The sequence below is a fragment of the Balaenoptera ricei genome, chromosome 1 (genome assembly GCF_028023285.1).
Source record: "Balaenoptera ricei isolate mBalRic1 chromosome 1, mBalRic1.hap2, whole genome shotgun sequence".
Taxonomy (NCBI): Eukaryota; Metazoa; Chordata; class Mammalia; order Artiodactyla; family Balaenopteridae; genus Balaenoptera; species Balaenoptera ricei.
In genome coordinates this window covers 5,888,940-5,901,651 of record NC_082639.1, presented here as the reverse complement: position 1 = coordinate 5,901,651, position 12,712 = coordinate 5,888,940, and positions in this window count along the sequence as shown.

The window sequence follows — 12,712 nt, the reverse complement described above, 5'->3', positions numbered from 1 at the left end:
AATGTGGGGGTCTGCAGATGCCCAAGGGGCACAAAGTTCAGGGGTGTGTGAATTTGAATGGGGAAAACTACATCTTTCATTTTCACTAATCTCTAATGGAAACCTAGCCTTCAATTTTGAATTAAAAAATTCACAAACATAGACAAAGGAACAGTACCTGTGGTGTTGCACCAGTAGAAATCAGTTATTTTCATATCACATTACGGTTCTTGCAGATATCCCCAAACACCATTTACCCAAAGGTGAATTTGAAGGTATGTGATCATGAAGAAGCCCATGTATTACTACATCACAAATCGGTTTTTAAATATTTGGTAAGTATATTTCAATACAATCGGTCTCCTTTGTAATCCTTTGTATTATATTTACAAACTTAAGAACATTATTCTGTGGGGCACCACAAGCATCAGGTCTACAAGATGGAAGGCTAAGAGTCCTTGGTAGGAGCATGGGCTGTGAAGCCTGACAGCTGAGTTTGAACCCTTTCTCGGCTCCTTTCCAGCCAGGGGACACTGGGTAGGCTACCCAGCTTCTCGTGCCCCAGGGATGAAGGATGCTGTGAGGTATAATCTAGGGGACTATGTAAACATAAAACAGTGCCTTGCAGGTAGTAAACCCTCAGTAAATGTGAGCCATTTGCAGAAAAGCAAATGTGAGAAAGGAAAACTGTACAGCTTTGGCTGGGGTTTACACACCAGAACGATTTCCCAAGGAAGAGGGGGAGAAGTAAAACCTTAGGTAGTGAAGAAGTAGGCAGACTCTGAGACTGGAGTTACTCATTCATTCACTAACTCATTCATTCAATCACTCCATTCATTCAAGAAAGGTTTCTTGACTGCCTACTATGTGCCTCTCAACACATTCACTACCACTTGTGGGCCTTGAGCAAGTGTACAAATGGAGCTCATACACCCTACATCTAAATAAGTGGCAAACCCAGCCAGTGTTGAATATGTTCTGTTTTTCCACTTCAACAGAGAAATCTTCAAAATAACAAAATAAAAAAATTCTTGCTTTTATGTGACAAAGGTGGGAAAATATCAAACATGACTGGATTTAATTACTACAGGTGTCAATGTTCTTTGATGGCCTAGAAATGTTTGCATGGGTGGTAAAGACATATAATTCATACATTAGTATATATTTGGTCCATAATATTAAATTAAATTAAGTTAAAATGTTTGCATGTTTGTTTTTTTTTTTTTTAAATAAAGTTCTTGTTTTTTTGTTTTTTTTGTTTTTTTTTAAATTAATTAATTAATTACGGCTGTGTTGGGTCTTCGTTTCTGTGCGAGGGCTTTCTCCAGTTGCGGCAAGTGGGGGCCACTCTTCATCGCGGTGCGCGGGCCTCTCACCATCGCGGCCTCTCTTGTTGCAGAGCACAGGCTCCAGACGCGCAGGCTCAGTAGCTGTGGCTCACGGGCCCAGTTGCTCCGCGGCATGTGGGATCTTCCCAGACCAGGGCTCGAACCCGTGTCGCCTGCATTGGCAGGCAGATTCTCAACCACTGCGCCACTAGGGAAGCCCGCATGTTTGTTTTAAAGTTGCTTTTCCAGGACTTCCCTAGCGGTCCAGTGGTTAGGACTCCACGCTTTCACTGCTGAGGGTGCAGGTTCAATCCTGGGTGGGGGAACTAAGATCCCGTAAGCTGCGTGGTGTAGCCAAAAAAAAAGTATTTTTCTTCTGAAAGTTTCAAAATTATCTATTAAAATTAAAATAGTATACTTGATAAAAATCAAATATCTAATTTGTTTAAATATATCTGACCTTTTCATTTTGTGAAATTTAATTAAATTTTATTAAATACTTTTATAAAAATTAGAACTGTTTGCTATTCTGGGGTTCAATGTCCTTCTAGTTAATTCCTGTAAAGAACCACTATTACAGTTCTCATGCTACTTCCTACATATATGGAGATTTAACAGTCACAGGAATCGTTTAGTATTGCAAAGCCTTCCTCAGATTTCTTGTGCAACTATTTTGAATTCCACGGTAATTCACAAGGACTTCCAAAACCACAAAACGGAGCATAAGTAACAGCAAGATAATAGACACTTGGGACTTCTGGGAAGCTATAATTTCCATAATGTTCTGCATAATAACAGATTAGGCGAGAATTTATCGCATCCTAGGCCTCTGAGAGGGATTTGATTAATTTTTTAAAAAAAATCTCATGTTGATTTTTATTTTTTCCAGTTTTTTTTTTTTTTTTGGGCTGCATTGGGTCTTCATTGCTGCGCGCAGACTTTCTCTAATTGTGGCAAGAGGGGGATACTCATTTTTTCTTTTTGAATTTTATTTTATTTATTTTTTTATACAGCAGGTTCTTATTAGTCATCAATTTTATACATATGAGTGTATACATGTCAATCCAAATCTCCCAATTCATCACACCACCAGCACCCCCGCCACTTTCCCTGCTTGGTGTCCATACGTTTGTTCTCTCCATCTGTGTCGCAATTTCTGCCCAGCAAACCGGTTCATCTGTACCATTTTTCTAGGTTCCACATACATGCGTTAATATACGATATTTGTTTTTCTCTTTCTGACTTACTTCACTCTGTATGACAGTCTCTAGATCCATCCACGTCCCTACAAATGACCCAATTTCGTTCCTTTTTATGGCTGAGTAATATTCCATTGTATATATGTGCCACATCTTCTTTATCCATTTGTCTGTCGATGGGCATTTAGGTTGCTTCCATGACCTGGCTATTGTAAATAGTGCTGCAGTGAACATTGGGGTGCATGTGTCTTCTTGAATTATGGTTTTCTCTGGGTATATGCCCAGTAGTGGGATTGCTGGATCATATGGTAATTTTATTTTTAGTTTTTTAAGGAACCTCCATACTGTTCTCCATAATGGCTGTATCAATTTAAATTCCCACCAACAGTGCAAGAGGGTTCCCTTTCTCCACATCCTCTCCAGCATGTGTTGTTTGTAGATTTTCTGATGATGCCCATTCTAACTGGTGTGAGGGGATACCTCATTGTAGTTTTGATTTGCATTTCTCTAATAATTAGTGATGTTGAGCAGCTTTTCATGTGCTTCTTGGCCATCTGTATGTCTTCTTTGGAGAAATGTCTATTTAGGTCTTCTGCCCATTTTTGGATTGGGTTATTTGTTCTTTAAATATTGAGCTGCATGAGCTGTTTATATATTTTGGAGATTAATCCTTTGTCTGTTGATTCGTTTGCAAATATTTTCTCCCATTCTGAGGGTTGTCTTTTAGTCTTGTTTATGGTTTCCTTTGCTGTTCAAAAGCTTTTAAGTTTCATGAGGTCCCATTTGTTTATTTTTGTTTTTATTTCCATTACTCTAGGAGGTGGGTCAAAAGAGATCTTGCTGTGATTTATGTCAAAGAGTATTCTGCCTATGTTTTCCTCTAAGAGTTTTACAGTGTCCGGTCTTACATTTAGGTCTGTAATCCATTTTGAGTTTATTTTTGTGTATGGTGTTAGCGAGTGTTCTAATTTCATTCTTTTACATGTAGCTGTCCAATTTTCCCAGCACCACTTATTGAAGAGACTGTCTTTTCTCCATTGTATATCCTTGCCTCCTTTGTCCTAGACTAGTTGACCATAGGTGCATGGGTTTATCTCTGGGCTTTCTATCTTGTTCCATTGATCTATATTTCTGTTTCTGTGCCAGTACCATATTGTCTTGATTACTGTAGCTTTGTTGTATAGTCTGAAGTCAGGGCGTATGATTCCCCCAGCTCGGTTTTTTTCCCTCAAGACGGCTTTGGCTATTCGGGGTCTTTTGTGTCTCCATACAAATTTTAAGATTTTTTGTCCTAGTTCCATAAAAAATGCCATTGGTAATTTGATAGGGATTGCACTGGATCTGTAGATTGCTTTGGGTAGAGGAGTCATTTCACAGTATTGATTCTTCCAATCCAAGAACATGATATATCTCTCCATCTGTTGGTATCATCTTTAATTTCTTTCTTCAGTGTCTTATAGTTTTCTGCATACAGGTCTTTTGTCTCCCTAGGTAGGTTTATTCCTAGGTATTTTATTCTTTTTGTTGCAATGGTAAATGGGAGTGTTTCCTTAATTTCTCTTTCAGATTTTTCATCATTAGTGTATAGGAATGCAAGAGATTTCTGTGCATTAATTTTGTATCCTGCAACTTTCCAAATTCATTGATTAGCTCTAGTAGTTTTCTGTTAGCATCTTTAGGATTATGTATAGTATCATGTCATCTGCAAACAGTGACAGTTTTACTTCTTCTTTTCCATTTTGTATTCCTTTTATTTCTTTTTCTTCTCTGATTGCCATGGCTAGGACTTCCAAAACTATGTTGAATAATAGTGGTGAGAGTGGACATCCTTGTCTTGTTCCTGATCTTAGAGGAAATGCTTTCAGGTTTTCACCATTGAGAATGATGTTTGCTGTGGGTTTGTCATATATGGCCTTTATTATGTTTAGGTAGGTTCCCTCTATGCCCACTTTCTGGAGAGATTTTATCATAAATGGGTGTTGAATTATGTCAAAAGCTTTTTCTGCATCTATTGAGATTATCATATGGTTTTTATTCTTCCATTTGTTAATATGGTGTATCACATTTATTGATTTGCATATATTAAAGAATCCTTGCATCTGTGGGATAAATCCCACTTGATCATGGTGTATGATCCTTTTAATGTGTTGTTGGATTTTGTTTGCTAGTATTTTGTTGAGGATTTTTGAATCTATATTCATCAGTGATATTGGTGTGTAATTTTCTTTTTTTGTGACACCTTTGCCTGGTTTTGGTATCAGGGTGATGGTGGCCTCATAGAATGAGTTTGGGAGTGTTCCTTCCTCTGCCATTTTTTGTAAGAGTTTGAGAAGGATGGGTGTTAACTCTTCTCTAAATGTTTGATAGAATTCACCTGTGAAGCCGTCTGGTCCTGGACTTTTGTTTGTTGGAAGATTTTTTTAAAATTAATTAATTAATTAATTTATTTGTTTTTGGCTGTGTTGGGTCTTCGTTTCTGTGAGGGCTTTCTCTAGTTGCAGCAGGCGGGGGCCACTATTAATCGCGGTGAGTGGGCCTCTCACTATCGCAGCCTCTCTTGTTGTGGAGCACAGGCTCCAGACGCGCAGGCTCAGTAGTTGTGGCTCACGGGCCTAGTTGCTCCGTGGCATGTGGGATCTTCCCAGACCAGGGCTTGAACCCATCTCCCCTGCATTGGCAGGCAGATTCTCAACCACTGCGCCACCAGGGAAGCCCCCTGTTGGAAGATTTTTAATCACAGTTTCAATTTCATTCCCTGTGATTGGTCTGTTCATATTTTCTATTTATTCCTGGTTCAGTCTTGAAAGGTTATACCTTTGTAAGAATTTGTCCATTTCTTCCAGGTTGTCCATTTTATTGGTATAGAGTTGCTTGTAGTAGTCTCTTAGGATGCTTTGTATTTCTGCGTTGTCTGTTGTAACTTCTCCTTTTTCATTTCTAATTTTATTGATTTGAGTCCTCTCCCTCTTTTTCTTGATGAGTCTGGTTAATGGTTTATCAATTTTGTTTATCTTCTCAAAGAACCAGCTTTTAGTTTTATTGATCTTTGCTATTATTTTCTTTGTTTCTATTTCATTTATTTCTGCTCTGATCTTTATGATTTCTTTCCTTCTGCTAACTTTGGGTTTTGTTTGTTCTTCTTTCTCTAGTTCCTTTAGGTGTAAGGTTAGATTGTTTATTTGAGATTTTTCTTGTTTCTTGAGGTAAGCTTGTATAGCTATAAACTTCCCTCTTAGAACTGCTTTTGCCGCATCCCATAGGCTTTGGATCATCGTGTTTTCATTGTCATTTGTCTCTAGGTATTTTTTTTTTTCTAGGTATTTTTTTATTTCCTCTTTGATTTCTTCAGTGATCTCTTGGTTATTTAGTAACATATTGCTTAGCCTCCATGTGTTTGTGTTTTTTACATTTTTTTCCCTGTAATTGATTTCTAATCTCATAACATTGTGGTCAGAAAAGATGCTTGATATGATTTCAATTTTCTTAAATTTACAGAGGCTTGATTTGTGACCCAAGATGTGACCTATCCTGGAGAATGTTCTGTGCGCACTTGAGAAGAAAGTGTAATCTGCTGTTTTTGGATGGAATGTCCTATAAATATCAATTAAATCTATCTGGTCTATTGTGTCATTTAAAGCTTGTGTTTCCTTATTAATTTTCTGTTTGGATGATCTGTCCATTGGTGTAAGTGAGGTGTTAAAGTCCCCCACTATTATTGTGTTACTGTTGGTTTCCTCTTTTATAGCTGTTAGCAGTTGCCTTATGTATTGAGGTGCTCCTATGTTGGGGGCATATATATGTATAATTGTTATATCTTCTTCTTGGATTGATCCCTTGATCATTATGTAGTGTCCTTCCTTGTCTCTTGTAAGATTCTTTATTTTAAAGTCTATTTTATCTTATATGAATATTGCTACTCCAGCTTTCTTTTGATTTCCATTTGCATGGAATATCTCTTTCCGTCCCCTCACTTTCAGTCTGTGTGTGTCCCTAGGTCTGAAGTGGGTCTCTTGTAGGCAGCATATATGTGGGTCTTGTTTTTATATCCATTCAGCGAGCCTGTGTCTTTTGGTTGGAGTATTTAATCCATTCACGTTTAAGGTAATTATCGATATGTATGTTCCTATGACCATTTTCTTAATTGTTCTGGGTTTGTTTTTGAAGGTCCTTTTCTTCTGTTGTGTTTCCCACTTTGGGAAGTTCCTTTAGCATTTGTTGTAGAGCTGGTTTGGTGGTGCTGAATTCTCTTAGCTTTTGCTTGTCTGTAAAGCTTTTGATTTCTCCATCGAATCTGAATGAGATCCTTGCCGGCTAGAGTAATCTTGGTTGTAGGTTCTTCCCTTTCATCACTTTAAATATATCGTGCCACTCCCTTCTAGCTTGTAGAGTTTCTGCTGAGAAATCAGCTGTTAACCTTATGGGAGTTCCCTTGTATGTTATTTGTTGTTTTTCCCTTGCTGCTTTCAATAATTTTTCTTTGTCTTTAAATTTTGCCAATTTGTGTGCTATGTGTCTCGGCGTGTTTCTCCTTGGGTTTATCCTGTATGGAACTCTCTGCACTTCCTGGACTTGGGTGGCTATTTCCTTTCCCATGTTAGGGAAGTTTTCGACTATAATCTCTTCAAATATTTTCTCTGGTCCTTCCTCTCTCTCTTCTCCTTCTGGGACCCCTATAATGCGAATGTTGTTGCGGTTAATGTTGTCCCAGAGGTCTCTTAGGCTGCCTTCATTTCTTTTCATTCTTTTTTCTTTATTCTGTTCCGCAGCAGTGAATTCCACCATTCTGTGTTCCAGGTCAGTTATCCGTTCTTCTGCCTCAGTTATTCTGCTATTGATTCCTTCTAGTGTATTTTTCATTTCAGTTATTGTATTGTTCATCTCTGTTTGTTTGTTCTTTTATTCTTCTAGGTGTTTGTTTTTTAATTCCTCTAGGTCTCTGTTAAACATTCCTTGCATCTTCTCGATCTTTGCCTCCATTCTTTTTATTTTTTAGTTTTTTATTTTTGGCTGCATTGGGTCCCCTTTGCTGTAAACAAGCTTTCTCTAGTTGTGGTGAGTGCGGGCTACTCTTGGTTGCAGTACATGGGCTTCTCACTGTGGAGGCTTCTCTTGTTATGGTGAAAAGGCTCTAGGCTTGTGGGTTTCAGTAGCTGTGGCACGTGGGCTCAGTAGTTGTGGCTCGAGGGCTCCAGAGTGCAGGCTCAGTAGCTGTGGTGCACAGGCTTTGTTGCTCAACAGCATGTGGGATCTTCCTGGACCAGGGCTCAAACCCATGCCCCCTGCATTGGCAGATGGATTATTAACCACTGCATCACCAGGGAAGTCCTTTGCCTCCATTCTTTTTCTGAGGTCCTGGATCATCTTCACTATCATTATTCTGAATTCTTTTTCTGGAAGTTTGCCTATCTCTACTTCATTTAGTTGTTTTTCTGGGGTTTTGTCTTGTTCCTTCATCTGGTACAAAGTCCTCTGCCTTTCATTTTGTCTATCTTTCTGTGAATGTGGTTTCCTTCCACAGGCTGCAGAATTGTAGGTCTTCTTGCTTCTGCTGTCTGCCCTCTGGTGAATGAGGCTATCTAAGAGGCTTTTGCAAGTTTCCTGATGGGAGGGACTGGTGGTGGGTAGAGCTGGGTGTTGCTCTGGTGGGCAGAGCTCTGTAAAACTTTAATCCACTTGTCTGAGGATGGGTGGGGCTGAGTTCCCTCCCTGTTGGTTGTTTGGCCTGAGGCGACCCAACACTGGAGCCTACCCGGCTCTTTGGTGGGCCTAATAGCAGACTCTGGAAGGGCTCACGCCAAGGAGTACTTCCCAGAACTTCTGCTGCCAGTGTCCTTGTCCCCATGGTGAGCCACAGCCACCCCCCGCCTCTGCAGGAGACCCTCCAACACTAGCAGGTAGGTCTCATTCAGTCTCCTGTGGGATCACTGCTCCTTCCCCTGGGTCCTGATGTGCACACTACTTTGTGTGTGCCCTCCAAGAGTGGAGTCTCTGTTTCCCCCAGTCCTGTCAAAGTCATGCAATCAAATCCCGCTGGCCTTCAAAGTCTGATTCTCTAGGAATTCCTCATCCTGTTGCCGGACCCCCAGGTTGGGAAGCCTGACATGGGGCTCAGAACCTTCACTGTAGTTGGTGGACTTTTATGGTATAAGAAGTGTTCTCAAGTTTGAGTCACCCACCCAGCAGTTATGGGATTTTCTTTTATTGTGACTGAGCCCCTCCTACCATCTCATTGTGGCTTCTCCTTTGTCTTTGGATGTGGGGTATCTTTTTTGGTGAGTTCTAGTGTCTTCCTGTCGATGATTGGTCAGCAGTTAGTTGTGATTCCGGTGCTCTCACAGGAGGGAGTGAGTGCACGTCCTTCTACTCCGCCATCATGAACCAATCCGAGAGGGGGCTGCTCTTTGTTGTGGTGCACGGGCTTCTCATTGCCGTGGCTTCACTTGTTGCGGAGCATGGGCTCTAGGCATGCAGGCTTCAGTAGTTGTGGCACAGGGGCTCAGTAGTTGTGGCTTGCGTGTTCTAGAGCGCAGGCTCAGTAGTTGTGGCATACGGGCTTAGTTGCTCCGCGGCATGTGGGATCCTTCTGGACCAGGGATCGAACCCGTGTCCCTTGCATTGGCAGGCAGTTTCTTAACCACTGTGCCACCATGGAAGTCCCAGGATTTGATTAATTGGTTTGCCTTTTGCCAGCTCACTACTTCTGTGGCTCACACTCGCTGTGCTCCAAGGCAGGGCTGCTCTGTTTGGCAGTAGCAAAGCACAGAGACCCCGTCACCTTGCGTTTCAGGATGTAGAAAAGAGCTGCGGGGAGGAGTTGACCTGGGGACAGACAGTGTTATCTCCAAAGGCAATAGAGCCGTTGGTAGCATTATGTATTCTCTATGCCAGCATGAAGCACCAGACCCCCAATCAGAGGCACCGTGTTTTCATTGTGTGCGTTTGATTTGTGGGGCCCTGCCCTGGACAGAATGGAGTTTATTTAACAGTGTATTTAGCTTGATGTGTAACTTCTGAATATCCGGACTTATGCTATGTGGGCCTCCATTTGCCCTCTTGCCCTGGGTGCTGCAGGATTGGAGGTGGTCTGAAGTTGGAGGTACAGATCTATGAGTCACTAACATAGATGTGGATATCACACAGAGAAAGTGTGAACAGGGAGGAAAGTGAGCAAATTTGATGGCTGCTAACATTCCACTTTTCCTTACAATATATGCTTCCTTCTTTGCCCCACTCTACCTCCTTCCTCTTCTCTGATTTCCCACTCATTTTCTTTTTTCCAATTCCTTTTTAGTTTCCTCCTTCCCATGTGTCAGAACTCCCATTGGCATCACAAGCATCAACCATCCCTAATAGCAACTGCTACCTGGATGGATGGATGGATAGATGCTTGGGGGAGGGGTAAGGACACTGCATCTTGAATGAATCCATTTTTGGGGAAATAACAAATGTAGATAGTGAACATTCCATGGGTGAGATTACCTCTAAGATGTGTGCTGGCAGGAAAGGAGCATACTTTACAGGAAGCTTATTTTGAGGGGCTGTTTCTCTTTCTAAGTATTGTCTTTATCTTATTTAGAGTAGTTGAGTCTTCATGCTGTTTAACCTCAAACTATACTCACTTGATACATTCAGTCTTAGACCCACAGCCAGTCAAGTTAAAACAAAATCTCTTCCTTGGCTTAGAGTGAGATGCTCAGAATGTGATGAAACAAAGATTATTGCTGATATTGCTAAAGTGTTGATGTTTTGTTGGGTTCATCTCTGTTTAGTTTGGGAAGGCTTTTTAGAAGGGGTGAGTTTTTTTGTTGCCTTTGGCTGTTTAGAAGACTAAAATGGATAAAGCAATGTGATGTGTAGTGATATTTTAAAGCAAATGAAAATTGTACTAAAAGAGTATTATACCTTTGGCTAGCTTAAATATTATGTGCATCTAGTTAGCAATAGAATTTGCCTTAGCTTCTTATCATGATTTTATCAAATAAAATGCAGAAAAGTGAACATTATAAAACTCCTCACACAGCTGAATGAAGCTGTGCACAACTTTTGGTAGAATAATAATTCTGAAGTGGCTGATTTTGTTTAACCGTTGGCTGGTAAAACTAATCTTGAGAATCTTTTAGCTCAGTAAAGACTCTTATGTCATTGGCCCAGCTTCAAAAGGTGAGCTAATTACTGTGCTAGGAAACGACACACATCACTTTCAGGGGAGGTAATAACTCTGCCCACAGAATATCCAAAATGTAAATTAGCAAGTAGCAGTAAGTTAAATAAAAATATAGTCCAGTTAAATGTCACGCTGTCACATTAAACCCAGAGTCCCACAGTTAAATGAGGTTAGATTGTGACACTGAAAGTGTTAGGAAATTATCAGCAGTGTAATTTCTATGGTGTGATGCTCCTACATTCGGCCAACTCTGCTGAAGTTGGTGGAGGGGATCCCACAGTTATCACAGGGAGAATGACTCTCAGATGATGCTCAGAATTGGTGAATAAATTCTGTAGATAGCCCATGCATTTTTCTCCTTCTCTCTTGCTACTTGCCCTGGGTGCTTTACTGCTAATCACTGTGGGAGTCTGGGGAGGGAAATTTTTGAAACAATGTCTCATAATAACAGTTACTATTTTCTTGAGAACTATGTGCCAGGCATTGAACTAAGCAGTTCATATTCATTGTTTCATTTAATCCTCACTAAATGAGGATGGGGTACAGGGTTCCTGTATCTGTAAGGTATGGTTGGAAAAACTGAGATTTAGGGAGGTTAAGAAACTTGCCCAAGGTTGCGTGACCATCAAGATGGCAGAGCCTAGATTCTATCCAAATCAGCCTGATAGTAAAGCTTGGACTCTTAACCATGTGCTATACTCTACTATTCCCATTACATGGGGTGTGGGTGAGGGTTGATAAAATTGGGGCATGGGTAGCAAATCAAAACCACAAGTAGATACTTCACACCTACTTGGATGGTTATAATAAAAAAAATTTTGTTGTTGTTAAAAAAAAAAACCTCACAGAAAACTAACAAGTGGTAGCAAGGATGTGGAGAAATTGAAACCCTTGTACATTGCTGGTGGGAATGTAAAATGCTGCAGCTGCTGTGGGAAACAGTCTGGTAATTCCTCAAAAAGTGAAACAGGATGACCACACAGTGGAGCAATTCCACACTCAATAGAACTGAAAACATATGTTCGTACAAAAACTTGTACACAAATCTTCATAGCAGTGTTCGTAATAGTCAAAAAGTGGAAACAACTCATATGTCCATCAGCTGATGAATGGATGAGCAAAATGTGGTAAACCTACAGAATGGAATAGTATTCAGCCCTAAAAAAGGAATGAAGTACTGATATGTACTACATCATGGAAGAACCTTGAAAATATTAAGCTAAGTAAAAGAAACCCAATACAAAAGACCAGCTATCGTATGATCTATATATATGAAATGTCCAGAATTGGCAAATTCATTGAGACAGAAAGCAGATTAGTGGCTACCAGGGGCTGGGGGGAGGGAGATTGAGGAGTGACTGCCAATGGATATGGGGTTTCTTTTTGGACCAATGAAAATGTTTTGAAATTATATACTGGTGATGGTTTCACAACATAGTGAATACTAAAATCCACTGAAATGTGCCCTTTAAAATGGTGACATTTATGTGAACTATATCTTTTTTTTTTTTTTTTTTTTTAAAAGGCAACTTCAGGTCAGATCTGGGATGTCCTTGAATACTGTACTATAGGGTCCAGGTTTTCTTCTGTGGACAACAGGGAGCCACTGAAAGTTTCTAAGGAGGTTGATGGCATCATAGGAGTCGTGGAGATGTGTAAGGTGCTTAGCACACAGCAAGTGTTTAATAAGTATTTGCCCCCCTCCTCCTTCATCCCCCAATTCAAGACAAAGCCACCCTGTCTCCTGCGGAAAAAGAACTCTTCTGTTTGGATCCTAATAGAAAACCATCTGTTTTATTGAAAACCACTCTTGCTCTTGGCTCCCCTGGTCGTCTTCCTGAGGGTCCCTAGCCACTCAACGCTGGATGAGTTTTAGCATCTTGAAAGCATCCTCCTCCTCTTCCTCTTTTCTCTCCTCTTCTTGCTCCTCCTCCTCCCCCTGCTCCTCTTATTCTTTCTTTTCTTTTTTTAATTTGAAATAATGGTTTTCTAAAAGCCCTCATAGATCCTAACTTCGCCCAATAAAGTCACCCACCATATAA